The sequence below is a fragment of the Mycteria americana genome, chromosome 2, assembly GCF_035582795.1.
Source record: "Mycteria americana isolate JAX WOST 10 ecotype Jacksonville Zoo and Gardens chromosome 2, USCA_MyAme_1.0, whole genome shotgun sequence".
Taxonomy (NCBI): Eukaryota; Metazoa; Chordata; class Aves; order Ciconiiformes; family Ciconiidae; genus Mycteria; species Mycteria americana.
The window spans coordinates 33,330,664-33,345,946 of NC_134366.1; the positions used below are offsets into that span (position 1 = coordinate 33,330,664).

The 15,283-nt window shown below is 36.3% G+C and overlaps 1 protein-coding gene across 1 annotated transcript in view; it reads right to left on the reverse strand.

Moving 5' to 3' along the window:
• The window catches only part of CRPPA (CDP-L-ribitol pyrophosphorylase A), a 124,736-nt gene that overhangs the window by 84,608 nt on the left and 24,845 nt on the right, over positions 1-15,283 (reverse strand). The window lies entirely within an intron of this gene.

Here is a 15,283-nt window from a genome sequence, read left to right on the forward strand (position 1 = left end):
CTAAATTAAGAAGTCCCTGAGGGGCACATTGAACCAGAAGCGACTGCCTTAACAGTCCTCAGTGAATTACAGGAATCCTGAATTCACCCAATTACTTTTTGAATAGCAGTATTTTTTTAGCACCTGCATCAGGGACCATGGGATTCATCACTCTCTTCATCATGTGCTCTGTTGTTCTGACAGAAAAGGGACTACAAAACCACCTTCTCAGCCCTTCAAAATGCTCCACCACATTTCTTCTCACATCTTTCCACAGGTAAAGAGATAAGCATCTATTCAGTCATTTCATGTGTGGAAGCTACTTCAAAGCTTTGATCAACCCTTTTGCCCTCCTTTACATTTATCTACACTTACCTATCAATTTTATCATAACATATCCTTCTACAAACCTTCTTAGTTAGCCCTCGTCTCTACTACCCAGAAAAAAATGGATACTCCACTTCCCGTTCCAAATCATTTATGAACAAACTGAACTGCACAGGTCCCAGCACAGATCTTCACAAAACGCCACTGGTGATTTACTGCTATGAAAACGGATCCTGCACTTTACCTTGTTTCTTATCATCTAACAAATAATCTACTCTGGTAAGTCCTTACTCTTATCCCAGATCTGTTCAGTTTTCTTAAAGAGCCTTTGGTAAAAGCTTAGGTGAAACATCTTATTATGCAAGTAGGCTGTTATCAGCTTCAGCAACCTCAAACGAGATGCCGGTTAACTCCTTAAAGAACAACAATTAGCTCTGCAATGCATAAGCTTTCCTTTACAAAAGCTGAAATAACCCTTCCACTGTGTCACATTTAACCATGTGTCTACAAATTCGTGTTCCGAATAAAATGTGACAGTCCAGATACTGTGCTCAGTAATTCAAAGGATTCCTCCAGGATTCAAGGACTCAAAATTGTCAAGAATACAAAAGTCTAAGTGGGTTAAAGAAGATCCAAATGAGAGTGCTGCAATACAACTTGTCCTTTTTTTTATATAATTTCCTCAAGAAGTTTAATAAAAAAGATGAAGAAAATTTTTATTTCTATTCTTTTATAATGCATCAGTGAAATTCAAGGAATTCATCAACATTATACATCTGAATTGTATTACTAACACACACAGACATCTTAGAAAAATCACAGTTATCACTTTTATATTATTTAAATTAGTAATTTTTGTCCTTTCAGTTTGTCGTGACTGCAATCAAAAAGAAGATCCTTTTACACAGCCCACTTCAAAACAAAAGTAATTTAAGTGTTATACTTCTCTACAGAAGTTTTTACGTGCTTTGAGTAACAAAACAGACACAAGAAGATAGAGTAATTTAAAAAGAAAAACTTCTTTCCGAATACTAAAGAAAATAGGGGTTTCAAAAAGACACTTTGGAATATTTTTAAATTAAGCAGAAGTGATTTATATTCTTTAAATAATCAAGATACAAAAAAGGTCAACAGAAAATATAAAGGAATAAGGAACTCTAGCTCCAAAATACATAAAATGGAGTGATCTCTCAAGTAAAGAGGTCCAGCGATAAATTGCCAATGAAACCAGAAATGGCCTAGTAACTTTCCATTCCAAATATTTATTACCAAAATGTTTCCTTTTTTTTGTTTTGTTTTGCTTTTAAGGGAAATTTTCTGGTAAAATGCAAACTATTTTCTACTAATGTGAATAACATACAGATTAAAAAAAAAAACCCATATATTTTTCTTTTGCCTCAGAATGGAAGAGAAAATTTCAGAAAAATTTATCTGTGAAAGAATTTACTTTGAATTAAAATTAAGCTACCTTTTTAAATATATGGGTAACGAATGATACTAGGACAAGACTAAGCAATTCCAACTTTTTAGCAAGGTATTAATTACAGATAATTAGTAAGGAGTGGAGAAGTTCCATAAATGGGCTAAAGCATCTTGAGGGTATTTCTGGCTTCAAGGGATGAAATATGACACAAAGCAAAGTAATAATTAAAAGCATATTTCACTAACACTTGTACATCATGACATTTACCACTCTAATTATCTGTAATTGTTTAAACCTAAACATATTGTCACAGTGTACTCTTCTGCAAGTCTGATACACTGATGTCAGAGGAGAACAATGAAAGGGAAGTATCAGCTCAAACCCAGCTTAGTTTATATATTATCCATACGCTAAACATCTCCACAAGTGAAATTTTAAATCCACATTTAAGGTGCAGAATTTGAAAGCTTCTATATTGCTCTAAGAAATTCAGTTAACAAATTGAGCATTATCAGGGAGTGCCTATAATAAAAAGTTGTAGAATATCTATGAGGAAAATTCTTACTGATCCAGGCATGCAAACATTCTCATCCTAAGTCTTCTCTATGTATTTCATTGTACATCTAGAGCCAATTTACATTACAACAATCTGTTTAAAATTCTTACTATTTCTAAAGTCTCTTTTTGACTGAAAGGCTTTTTAACATAAAGTTTGACAGAGTACAGTTAACTGAACTTGACGTGCACACATAGCTTTGTGAAACAATAGACATAGTTTAACTTTCAGACCACAGATTTGAAATGGTGGAAACAGCTGGAAATATTGGCACAGAACATATCCACAAAAGAAAGAAAACAGATTAGTTTAGCTCTTTAAATGACACAGAAGGAAATATGTTATTTAAAAATGCTTTTGAACTGTTGAATATTCAAAGGCATTCTAATAGGTAGTTTTGGGGACTGACTTTTTTGTGGGTGGTTTTTTGTTTGTTTGTTTTCCAAGAGTGGATGTTTGAATAAAGTATTATGGGGTAGAGTGAGATCCAGATTTTAGCATTACACCCATTCTTCTTCCCCTGCCCCCTAAATTAGTTTGAAAATACTTTGATTAATAATATTACTTCTTAAAATGCAAGCTATCCTGTTGTTGCTTAGCCGTAAACATGGAACAAGGGATTAGAGAAAAGAGCAGCTACACAGCCTGTATCTCCCTGGTACTTACTAATAGCCCATAAGCTAACTTGTTTCCAATATAATACTTTGAACAAGTAAAATTATAAAGCAGCAGTATTTAACAAACACAGATGCAAGAAAAATTTTCATTACAGCACTGTCATTTTATTATTTTTTAATAATTCGTTAGTTTTATAATAAGGACACAAAATCATTATTCTTTATGTATTAATTGAAAGAAAATCTTCTGATTTGCTCCTTTACACAGGTACCTCTAAAGCCTGTATAGACCCAGACTTTAACACTTCTGTAACCATTGCCTGTGTCGTCTTTAGTACTTTTTCCATTGCCAGCAGCAAGTGTCTCCATTTTACTCTCCCATGTAAATCCATTCTATAACAATATCAGAACACTTGCAATTACAATGCATAACTAATTAACATTAGCAGAGCTTTATGATTTTTCCAGACCCTTGCAAATCAGGTTTCCACTGCTGAAGTGCCAGAGTCCATCAGGAACATTCATCATCAGGAACATTTTACTAAGTTAAAAAATAAGCAGACACAAGCTCTTGCTGAACCTGAATTGGCCTATTTTTATCATATTTTATAAATAAATTTTTTTGCCATGTTCATTATTTTCCATGTTCATTTCCATGTTCATGGAAAACAAAAAATGCTGAATCCAACAGTGGATTTGCAACAAGCACTCAGCCTACAGCAATACACCACAGCCAAATGAGAAATAACAGAAGCAGCAAACAGAAGGAAACACGTGAATAAGGAAGCCCCACTGGGGCTCCAGCCCCCTCTCAGTGAAGGAATTCAGTTGGGTTTCCCTCCTCCTCACACTCGCTGATTTTTTCAAAAACTATATAGGGACTTAACATCCTTGAAATCTCTATGCCTCCATCAATTTTGATTGAAATTGTCATCTTAAGTGTCTTTTCCAATCTAAATGATTCTATGAAATTGAACAAAATGTGCAATTAAAGGTTTAAAATATTATTGAGACAAGCGTTAAAAACAAGTAGTGCTTTCAAGTATCTTTTTAATAGTAAAATTTACAAATGAAAGAGTAATTTTGCTTCTTCCCTTTCTGGAATAAATGTCCTGGGTCAAATGAACGCACTCCATGCTGCCATCAGCAGCAACCATGTTCTATAGTCCTCCTGTAGGTATATGAGCTCCCAAGTCAAGTCAGCTATGCATTTTCTTCCTATTAGTCTTCTTTGAAAGCACTTCATAATCTTTCTTTACATTGAGGCTGACAATTACTGTTCACTATACACAACTTGCTGCTAGGCAGTAGGAGTGCCACAGGCAAGAATGTAGAGCACGAACACACAGTGTGGGCAACATGAAATTTGCTTTCCCTATCACTGTTTGAAGTTTTAACTACTAGCCAAGGCTGGGGACAACGCCGCTCTTTTTTTTTTTTTTCTTTAAACACAAATTTGCTTGAAAAACTGACTGTCACAATATGTAAAAGCAGAAACTCAGTGGTATTCAGAAATGCATATGGATGCAGAGAACAAATATTTATATCAAAGTGTGCACTTCTGAGCATAAATTAAACAAAATTGTTGTGTAAGATCCATGAACAAAATTTTTATGTGTATATTTCTGTCCATTTTGGACAGGTTCCTTCAACTTTCTTCTAAGCAACAAATCACACATGATTCTGTGACCAAAAGATAGTATCTAGGACTAATGAGCTAGATTGAAAACCCCTTGTTTTCAGTGTCCCATTCTATCAAAACCGCTAAGAAAAAATGTCACTTACTTTGATTTAGATTCATCAAGGAATCACTGCAACAAAAACATTGAAATAAGGTAACTAGAGAATTAGAAGATATCCATTTTATTGACTGTCATTTTCTAGCTCTGACCTCAAAATGAAACAGAAGCTGAAGTATAATCACAAGACTAGGTCCTAGCCCCAGTACCCTTAAGTGTGACTCTAGATAAAAGAAACAGAAAGATCAAGATTTAAAATTCTTTTGAGAAAGCGTAAAGAGCTATCTTTTCCCTTCTGGTGGAAGGTAAAAGTCATTTCCCTTCTGGTGGAATCAAGGTGAAAGTCATATGCAAGGGCACCTCCTAAAGCACATCATTTGCAGTGTGGACATAAGGTGCTCTAGAAGCCAGGACTCGGCATGCATTGTGTCCATATGACTGGCAACTGGGATGAATATCACAGAATCACAGAATCACAGAATCGTATAGGTTGGAAAAGACCTTTAAGATCATCGAGTCCAACCGTAAACCTAATGCTACCAAGACCACCACTATACCATGTCCCTAAGCACCTCATCCAAACGTCCTTTAAATACCTCCAGGGATGGTAACTCAACCACTTCCCTGGGCAGCCTGTTCCAATGCTTGACAACCCTTTCAGTGAAGAAAAATTTCCTAATATCCAGTCTAAACCTCCCCTGGTGCAACTTGAGGCCATTTCCTCTTGTCCTATCACTTGTTACCTGGGAGAAGAGACCGACCCCCACCTCTCTACAACCTCCTTTCAGGTAGTTGTAGAGAGCGATAAGGTCTCCCCTCAGCCTCCTTTTCTCCAGGCTAAACAATCCCAGCTCCCTCAGCCGCTCCTCATAAGACTTCTGCTCCAGACCCTTCACCAGCTTCGTTGCCCTTCTCTGGACACGCTCCAGCACCTCAATATCCCTCTTGTAGTGGGGGGCCCAAAACTGAACACAGTATTTGAGGTGCGGCCTCACCAGTGCCGAGTACAGGGGCACGATCACTTCCCTAGCCCTGCTGGCCACGCTATTTTTGATATCACTGCCGGTACAGTCCCAGTTTACACATACAATCCTGAAACAATAACAGATCACCAAAAATCAAACCTCAGCCTTTCCCTCAGTCTTTCTTTCTTTGTGCCACACCAGTAGATATATTCCTAATGTTACTCAAACAAAGTCCACACAAACTAGCATAATGAAAATGAGAATACAAACTAGGTATTTATATATATATATATATATATATATATATATATATAAACAATGGTACTGGTATGAAGATGAAACACCTGATGCAACTAAGAGCTAGTTATTAATCAGATTGACTTAATAAAACAAGTCCTGAGTAACCATGAGACAGTATTGATTTTTCTGATATCAGAAAAGGACACAGCAGTTATTTTGACCATGCAGCTGAACATGGAATTTCAGACCTCATATACAATTTCAGCTTTTTAAAAAAGTAGTATTTTACTTACAACATCAAGAAGGCATAAGAAAATGTTAATATTCTATGTGACAACAGTAGTAGTCAAAATGCTGTGTTAGGACTCATTGTTTACACTTTTAAAAAATTATCTTGTAAATTGGAAAAATACTTGGAAGAGAGTTACACGGACAAGACAGACAGAAGAATCTTGTCCCAATGTAGAAAACTACAGATTATTTAAGTTATTGTAAGAAAATGTAAAGAAGTGATTGTTCACATTCTCCCAGTAAAGAGACTTCTAAATATATCAAGTTCTAAAATTAAGCAACCAACAGAGAATTTAATCAGGCTTAGAAGCAGAGGTGAGCCAAATTCAGGCCAAGTTAAAATGCACGTTTTCTTTTTAAATTTTCTGAACAGATAAGAGTATTCACTCTTGGAACAATTTACTTAAGAGAATCACCTCTTGAAATTATGCAAGAACATAAATGGTCCTTTTCCTTGCCTTTTAATACACTAAACAGTAACTAAGAGATTAAAAGTTCTAGCATCACTACCTTGTTTTCTTCTTTGCTCTCTCAAAACAAGTAGCAGATGACAATTTAGATGGGTGGTCTCCCATATGCTCCCATATACAGTGATTCTCGCTCACTATTCAGCATTTTTTGAGCCTGTGCCAAACGGGTGATTCTTGTGGATACAGTACACTTATCAGGGTAAATCCAGTAACACAACAATACTCTCATAATCCAGTCTAATTTCCGACTTGAGTAAGTGCAGTGTGCCTCCCTAACATACACCCTCCAAATTATATCTGAAGACAAAATGCCTTTTCACTGCCACAGAGATGCCAGATTTCACCCAGGGTGTGGCAGCTTTGCACCACTGCACCAAACAGTTCCAAGAGCCAATATGTGAATTCACGAAGTGCTTGGAGATCCTACAGGATGAGGAGTGCCATAAAATGGAAGTAATTATCCCATTAGCAAAAAAACTTTTTTTCTTATGCAAGGCATTAGAATTTCTCCAAACATTCTTGTGGCAGAAATTAATTAGGGCAAGGTGGGGATTCACACAATATCCTGGCTCTACCATTGCGCCAAAGAACTAATCAACTACAGAGCTATCTAAACTAGCATAGTTTTCTCAACAGACCACCAATCTAGCTTCAGGTTTTGAATAAATGAAAGCATTACTGACAAAATTCATTTAGTATATTTATCCTGAAAGGAATTCTGTAAATTTGATAGGTTTTAAGGATAGGGAAAGGGAAAAAAATATTTATTCCTCCAAATCTCAGGAGAAAGCTGCTAGGGTAAAAAGATGCCAGACGAAGTAACTGTGAAACCTCTTTGGAAAATATCTCAGAACTGCAACCTGAAGACTGAACAAATTAGGATATTCATTTAGGTGCGCTTGACAACCCTGTATTTAAGCAACAGTCTGTGTGCATCAGCCTGAAGATGAATGGAGAAAGGCAGATCAAAATCCTCTGCAAAACTGCATTATTAAAAAATTAGCTCCTTTGCAATTTTGCATCAAAACCAAAAAATTACCAATTTTCAGCAGGAATGAAATGGAACAGAACTCAGGTTCTACTGAAGTTCCAGAGAAATAATTTTTTAAATGGGACTAAAATCAGAGATAAAGTTCAAGCCGTAATGGACCACAACAATGAAAGGGTGCTGTTAATAAAGTAAAAACTTCTCATTTAAGGAGAAATTAGATACTAGGTTTTCTTTCAACATTTAGGAGCTGCACAGATTTCCTTGTCAAACAATCAGATCTAAAATCCTAATGACCCATGGACAAACAGCAGAAAGGCTTCCTTTTTTAGGTTATTTCATATGCTTAGATTGCACATTGAAAAACTCACAGATATTCCCCATCTTGATACCAGTATACAGCTAATTAAAATCTATATTATTATACCAAAGGAACTGGAGTAGGAATTTCAATAAACTGAAATAATCCATGCTACTTTACCATTCAGCCAAGTAGGTTGACTTGGACCAACCAAGTAGGTAGTTACACTGAAACTGTAATTACCGATTACATTTCATAGCAGACGGAAGTATGCTGCCTTTAGGACTCCATACAAAGAAGAGCATTGGCTTATAGTACTGTCCTCATACAAATCATACAAGTAGTAGATTACTATTATTTTAGCTAGCTCTTGCCTAATCACAAATCACTTCTTCATTCGGTATTTCAGAATACAGTTGATGAGAAGGAAGAAAACCTATAGACACAAAGCAGAATGCAGGATTAGGAAAAACACAACAATGATGTTACATGGCCTATGTTTAGAAGACCTGAACATATAACAAAGTTTCATATTTGGTGAATGTTAAACAAAAAAAAGTTGAGGTGCCTTGAAGATTCAGATATCTTTAGTCTTAGGAGGGAGGTAAGCAGTGGTTTTTTTCAGGATTCCAGCATTAGACTTAAATGCCCAAATTCTGCCTCACATTTTGACCCTTCAGTCCTTTTTCTGAATCTGACCCTTGCTCCCAAAGTTGCCAAGGTTTTAGTCAACAATTTGTCTGCTACTGTTCATTTAATCGCCTGTTGCTCCTGGCAATGTTAATTTGACAGACATTGATTTCTTTAACAAAGAATGAACCCACAGGAAAATCCCCAAATCAGTCTAGACATTTTGCCTCGAAGGACTTGCCTGACCTATGCCAAAATATTACTAAACTGCTACAGCTGACTCCACTTCCCTGCTACAGAGGATACTAAAATGCTTCACACATGTTTGAAGAAGAATCCCAGTAATGTTGTGCCCTTTCAAGAAGCACTTTAGAAGTTTACAAAATCCACATGGAATACACTCCCTATTATTTACATACAGAAAAGACAATACTTTGAGCAAATACTTCTACAATGGGCCTAACAATAGCCAACTTCCTTTCTTACTCTGGCAAAATCTTCCCTGAACAGTCTCAGAGGTTTGTTAGACAAGAATAATTTTGGGATTTCCTTTTCTTCTACTGAGGACCAAGTTGGACAGTTTGCAGAATATCTCTTCTCCCCATCTCAATCCCATCTGGGGACATCTTGTAATGATTTTTTTGGGGAGTGGAAGAACATCTGCCTCCCAGAATTTAGCATCAAAGTATTTGCATGATTCTTCCTGACACTATTATTTTGTATCTTGTCATTACTATGCTTATGTATAGCAGCTCTCTACTATGCAGGCAGATGCTCTAACATCCCATAAGTAAATGTGACTTCTTATTATCCAAAAAGTGGGTAATGCTGGCTATGAACAGATGTATTAATTCAGTGTAGTCCCAAAAAGTACTAATCTCTACATAGTTTCTACACAGATTAGATAGAATCCCTAAGGTCAGTCTGTTCCATGTGGTTATCCGTAAGGTTATCGACATGCATCAGAGAAACATCTCTGAACATGTTGAAGCTCATCCTCCTTCAATGAATATTCCTGCTTCCTGTTCCTTTTTTTTTTATTTCAGCTTCATTGTTCTTATTAGCTAAATATAAACTTCCATAACCTACAAAAGCTCTACTATCAACAGATGATTAAGCTAACTACATATGCAATACAAACACCCCAAAAAAATGGTGTAGCTTTTGTGGTAAATTTTCCCAGGTACAGACGATCTTGAGGCTAGGTGTAAAACAACGTATAAAAGATTACCAGAAAAAAAATTGTGTATCAAAATTATGTTTTTAAAATTAAGATTGTGATAAACCTATCACTCTAAATAGTGGTTAGACTTCTCCACGCCATGCACATGTGAAGGATTCCTGCAGAATAGCCTTCTAACATGTCCCACCCTTTCTTCAGCTGTGTGTAGCTCTTCCCTCTTACAAAGTCCTCAGCTTTATCAGACTGGTCACATTGGTGAGCAATTCTATTGTACCCCCAGCATTCATGCTGACAACTCTCTAACCATCGTATCATCTTCCCTAGGCTTTTTGATTATGTCTCTGACATAGAACCTAGTCCAGATCTTCTACATAACACTCCTCTTCTGCTTCCACTTTCAGTTGTTTCTCTGCCAGATCAGGAAAGGCAAAGCTTTTTAATTGTTCCTGCTACCTTCCTTACTTTGGCAGATGCATTTCAAAACCACAATGCTTTGTTAAGCTTGGGTATTTCAGCCTTTGTATATTGTGGTTGTGTTACTTTGTACACTAACGTGACATGACACAACAAGATGCTTTGTGTGAAAGACAAAAGATCTCAGAGATCTCTGTGCATTTCACAATATGTCAGAAACAGGTATTACAGAAATCAGTCTCAGCCTACTCTGATTAAAGGAAAAAGCTAGTCTACCTGACTTCCTGATACTCTAATTTCTTAAAAGATACTGCTCCAGGGGAACACTTGACTTCTAGTAAGTGAAGTCTTCCCCCCACCCTCCTCCTCCCAGGCTTATAGGATCATACTTCGCATTTGCTCCTATTTAATTTAAAAAGCTGAACAGAAACATGAAACTACCTTAAGCAAAAATGAACAAGTCTGGTCTAAGGAATTTATCCTTTATTTGCTATCTTTGGAAAGGGTGGATTTTCAATTAACACTTAAACTTTTCTGATTTCCCTTAGGGCTGATAAGAACAGAAAAGAAACATGCATTTCCAAAGATCAGGAATTTAATTCTTATTAACCTAAAAAAAAAAAAAAATCCAACTGGCTGGTTTTGTCCCAGGTAGGTTAGAATTGAAGTAAATCATGGGTTCTGCAGTTTTACAACTTTTCCACAGGTTTTACTAGTTATTAGAGATTTGCGTTTTTTATTTTAAAAAGTTTAACTTGTCCACTATTAATATTTACGGAAGGTTAGTAGTATGGTTCATTACATTGTGCGGGATACAAGAACTCACAAATTAAGACATATCAGAACTAAGAGCACTGATGCAACATTACATTTATCCCCTTAACACATTTATATGGCCTTTTACCCGAGATCCCAAAGAAAACCCCTGGCTAAGGTAAAGCCTCCTGCCTGCAAGATACCACGCACATTATAAATACAGTTCTTTCTTCCCTTGCAGTTGTTTGCATCTGTCACTTGTCAACCTTGTGTCAACCATGCATAATACAAATAAAAGCTATAACTTTTATAAATTTTATAAATTTATAACTTTTATAAATTTTATAAATGTAACAAATTGAAGTGCATGAAAGAAGTGCAGTACTTCATACAAATATAAGGTGAGGAGGCATATATATGATGAGTGACACAGTAACACTCACAGACATATGTAAGGAGGCCTGTGTACTTCATCCTTATCTCAGGACCATCCCAATGTCAAATTCCAAAGTCCTATTACAAAGTGGAGGCATCAGAATACTGCAGCTGTTTTCCCATGCTTCATACAACCAGCTGAACACAGAGACTTGCAACAGAAAGCGTTAAGCAGCGTTACCTACAAGGGTAGGTGCCTGTATCTGTGAAAATCCCATTATGCCTATTCATTTATTATAGCTAAGTGCTCTATCTAATCACATATAAGTCAAAGTAGTGAGGCCTTTTAAGATCAAGATATCATTTTAGCTCCACTAGCTGTTGTGGGCTCTGAACTGTTGCTTAATTTCAACATTGACTTTAAATGTTTTTAGTTTGGCTTATGTGATGTCCAATACAGGGGCCAAGAGGTATCCTGAGTTAAAAGTAAAATGTATAACAATGTAGCAGAAACTTTATAAAAATGTTAAAATCAGTATCGCTGTTCTGGAGTGGAAGGAGCAGCTATTTCCTGAACAGTGGTCTTCTGATCCTGCTGCACTGGAGCAATCATCATTTGAGGTAGGAGAATATTGAAAATATTCCTTCCCTTCCCTGTTGTACCTCCACTTACCTGCTGCATCACAAAAAGGCAGACACAAAGTACTCCCAATACTTCTTTCACCAAGAAACAACATTTCTCAAACTGCTTGCATTCCGCCAATAAAAAAGTGAAAATATGGGACATCTGAATGCCTTTTTTTTTTTTTCCTCTCAAGCATACACACAGACATATCCAAAAAAGCTGCTTCCACCACTAACTGATGTTAAAATTGATGCTAACTGAAAAAGTCTGAGATTATTTTTAAGGAAATATTTTTATAAATCTATACTATTGTTTCAGTATGGCTAAAAAAATTATTCAAAATTAACCATCAGAAGACCCAGCAGTATCCAGTACCTCACCAACATTTTTTGGATTGCTCTTCCCATTTCAGATTTATTTACTTCTCTGGGGATTATAAACAAACAAACAAACCAACCCTACTTTGCAGGTAGAAGTCCTTGGCTACCTTACAATAGCAGAGTAGAAAGATGAACTAATTTCCCCATCAGGACCAAGAAACATTATGGAATTGAGAGGAGGACCATCCCAAAGAACAGAAGATTTTAAGTTAATACACCTAGCAAAAGAAGATGTGACTAGTGCTAACAAGAAACCCTTTTGAAAACAATATAATGCATACCTTCTCGCAGAACCCAATTCTCTCACACAACACGAGCAAAAATTAGAAACACAACGGAAATGATTTCATAGCATACTTCAGAGGTAATGGATGGAATACTTAACCCCGTTTCTGGATAACTGACCAAACAGACTGTAATTTGATATCACTTCCAGTCCAACATTTTTTCTTTTTTTGACAAAGTGGTTGTAATAAGAAAAATCCAAAGCCAGAAAAAAATCACATTAAAAAAATAAAAGTACTGTTTTTTAACCTTTGAAAAGCCCTGTTAAAGGGGGCTTAAATATCAGATATGCAAGTGATGAAGAATGTTTGTTTTAATGAGCTCTCAAAGTCATTACAAAGACAATGGAGTGCATGCAATTTTTGAGCAAAAAAAATTTAAAGATTTCAACAGCACTACTATAAAGCTGAGAAGTTAATAGTTATGATGTCAGAAATCTTGACATCATCACAGTTAAATCAGAAAGCAACATGTATCTGAACAAAGAAGATCTGTTTGGAATATGTATGTTCTAGGCAACAGAGAAGAGGTAAGCGTGAAAACTAAATTGAGATCCAGCACACAAAAATGAGGTGCATCACAATGAAACACACGCAAACAACCTGGTTGAATGTGCTCAAAATCTGTGCTAGATTTTTAGCACCAAATGTAAAGGAAATTCACTGTAGTGAATTTACATATATTTTAAGATAATATTGTAAACCAATCTTTGGCAGTTGCTGTATCTACTTCAATTAATTTTATGCATAAGGCATGTATTTTTCCCCAAATCATTACTACCATTTTTTAATCAAGCAAGAAATGGAAAAAAGTTTTCTAAGGAAATGACTTTTAATTTGATAAAGATAATACAAAAGTATTTTTACATATTTTAATAGTGTTAATAGCTTATTCCTTTCTAGTTCTAAATACATTCAAACAGCAATAAAGAGAAGGAGCACTAGTCTGCTCTGCCCAGACTGGTGCTAGACAAGAAGATCAAAAAAGACTATAGATGGCAGACCTGTAAGGACCAGAGAACTGACCTTTAATTGAATATTGCAACTTAGTGGTCAAGATACTCAGAGATCTTACATTCATGAAAAAGAACACATCCGGAACTAAACTCTCTAAATCTACCTACTCACATCAGATGATGTATTTAAATAGAGACAGAGTTTAAAAGCAGTATTCCACATTACCCCCAATGTAACTGAAAAGCCTATGTTATTTGAAGCAATAATTCAAGTGGACAGTTTCTTTCTAAGGAATGCATGTTTGACTGTTGTTTTTCCCCACACTGTTGTTGCATAAAGGTCACAACTGTATAAAATACACAGGAGCGGGACCATGATCCCATGCCGAGTCAGCCAAAATTAATTCCATTCCCAGCTTTGTGAATGACTTGCAACATGAACAACAAAATTATTTTCTCTTTTTTTGTTCATCTGTACAATGACACTTACCTACTTCACCAGGTTGCTGTGGGAACTAACGATGGGTATGTTAATATTTAGGAAGCATCATAAGCTGCATGCATTCCTACAAAATGTGTCCTACAGTAGCTTGACTAAGTTTTTCAGGACAACGATTATCTATCTTTTTTAATTTGTTTGTACAGTTCCCAGAACAATAGGGTCTTAATCCTTGACTTGGACAGCTAGGCACCATTGAAACTTAAATAATTAGCAAACAATATGAGTTGAGAGGTTTAGCGAAGTGTTATCCTTCCCAGAGCTCCAAGGCACAGAGCATTTAAATGACCAGAATTTAGCCAATGCAAAGGGAACTGGGGACAAGGAACTATAGCCTTGGTTGCTTGCTAACAACTTTGGTGGCTTGTTCTTAAAAGAGCAGGGATACAAAAAAGAAGACTGATGGAATGCATATGTGAGAAGAGAACACTATTCAGAGGAGCATAGGGACTGCAAATATAGTTGCCTTTTGAGCAAGGCATTTAGGGGAAAAGCTTTTTATCTATTTGCCAACTCTACTGTATCTGTAAACTAAGAGCAAACACAGTAGGAAAAAATAGGGGTTTGGTTTTGGGGGTTTTTTTTGAGAAAGCACATAAACATGCAATTTGCCAAGAGAGAAACACATCAACAGGAAACAGTTGTATAACCAACAGTAGCTGTTGCCTCTTGAAATATGTTCTATGCACATATATGCTTCCTTTATCACGAGTACGCCCACTACATTCAAGCTAGAGTCTCGCTTAGAAGTATCAGCTGTGTGTTATCATATGCACCAAGAACATCCCCTGCTTCCCATGAGAAGTAAAAAGGTTGGAACTAGTCCAATCACTTGAGTAGCTCTTCATCTTGGACAGTCCTTCATCTTCAGCATCTAAGAATAGTTTCAAGTATCAAGCATGAAGGGTATGACATGGAATTTGTGCCAACATTTCTAAGTAAAACAATTACTGAACAATTAAGCAACTGTTTCTTCCTTCATTGCCTGTCCACACATTTGTTCTGTTGTTGGTGACTTCTGAGCTATGTACTCTCTGAAGGTGGATATCAGTCATTTGGGCTTGTTTATTCTAGAAATGAAAGACTGATGGGAAGCATGACTGTCAGCATTATTGGAGTGAAAAATAATTCCTTCCAAGTGACAAATGAAGAAATGCTCTGCTTCCAGTCAGTCTGGAAGATACCTGGAGGACAGGCAATTTCCACAAGGTGATGAATGAAAAGGAAGTAGAATGCTGAGACGAAAGCCTGGAGTGCTTCCAGCAAACTGTGAATGCAGGGTGGG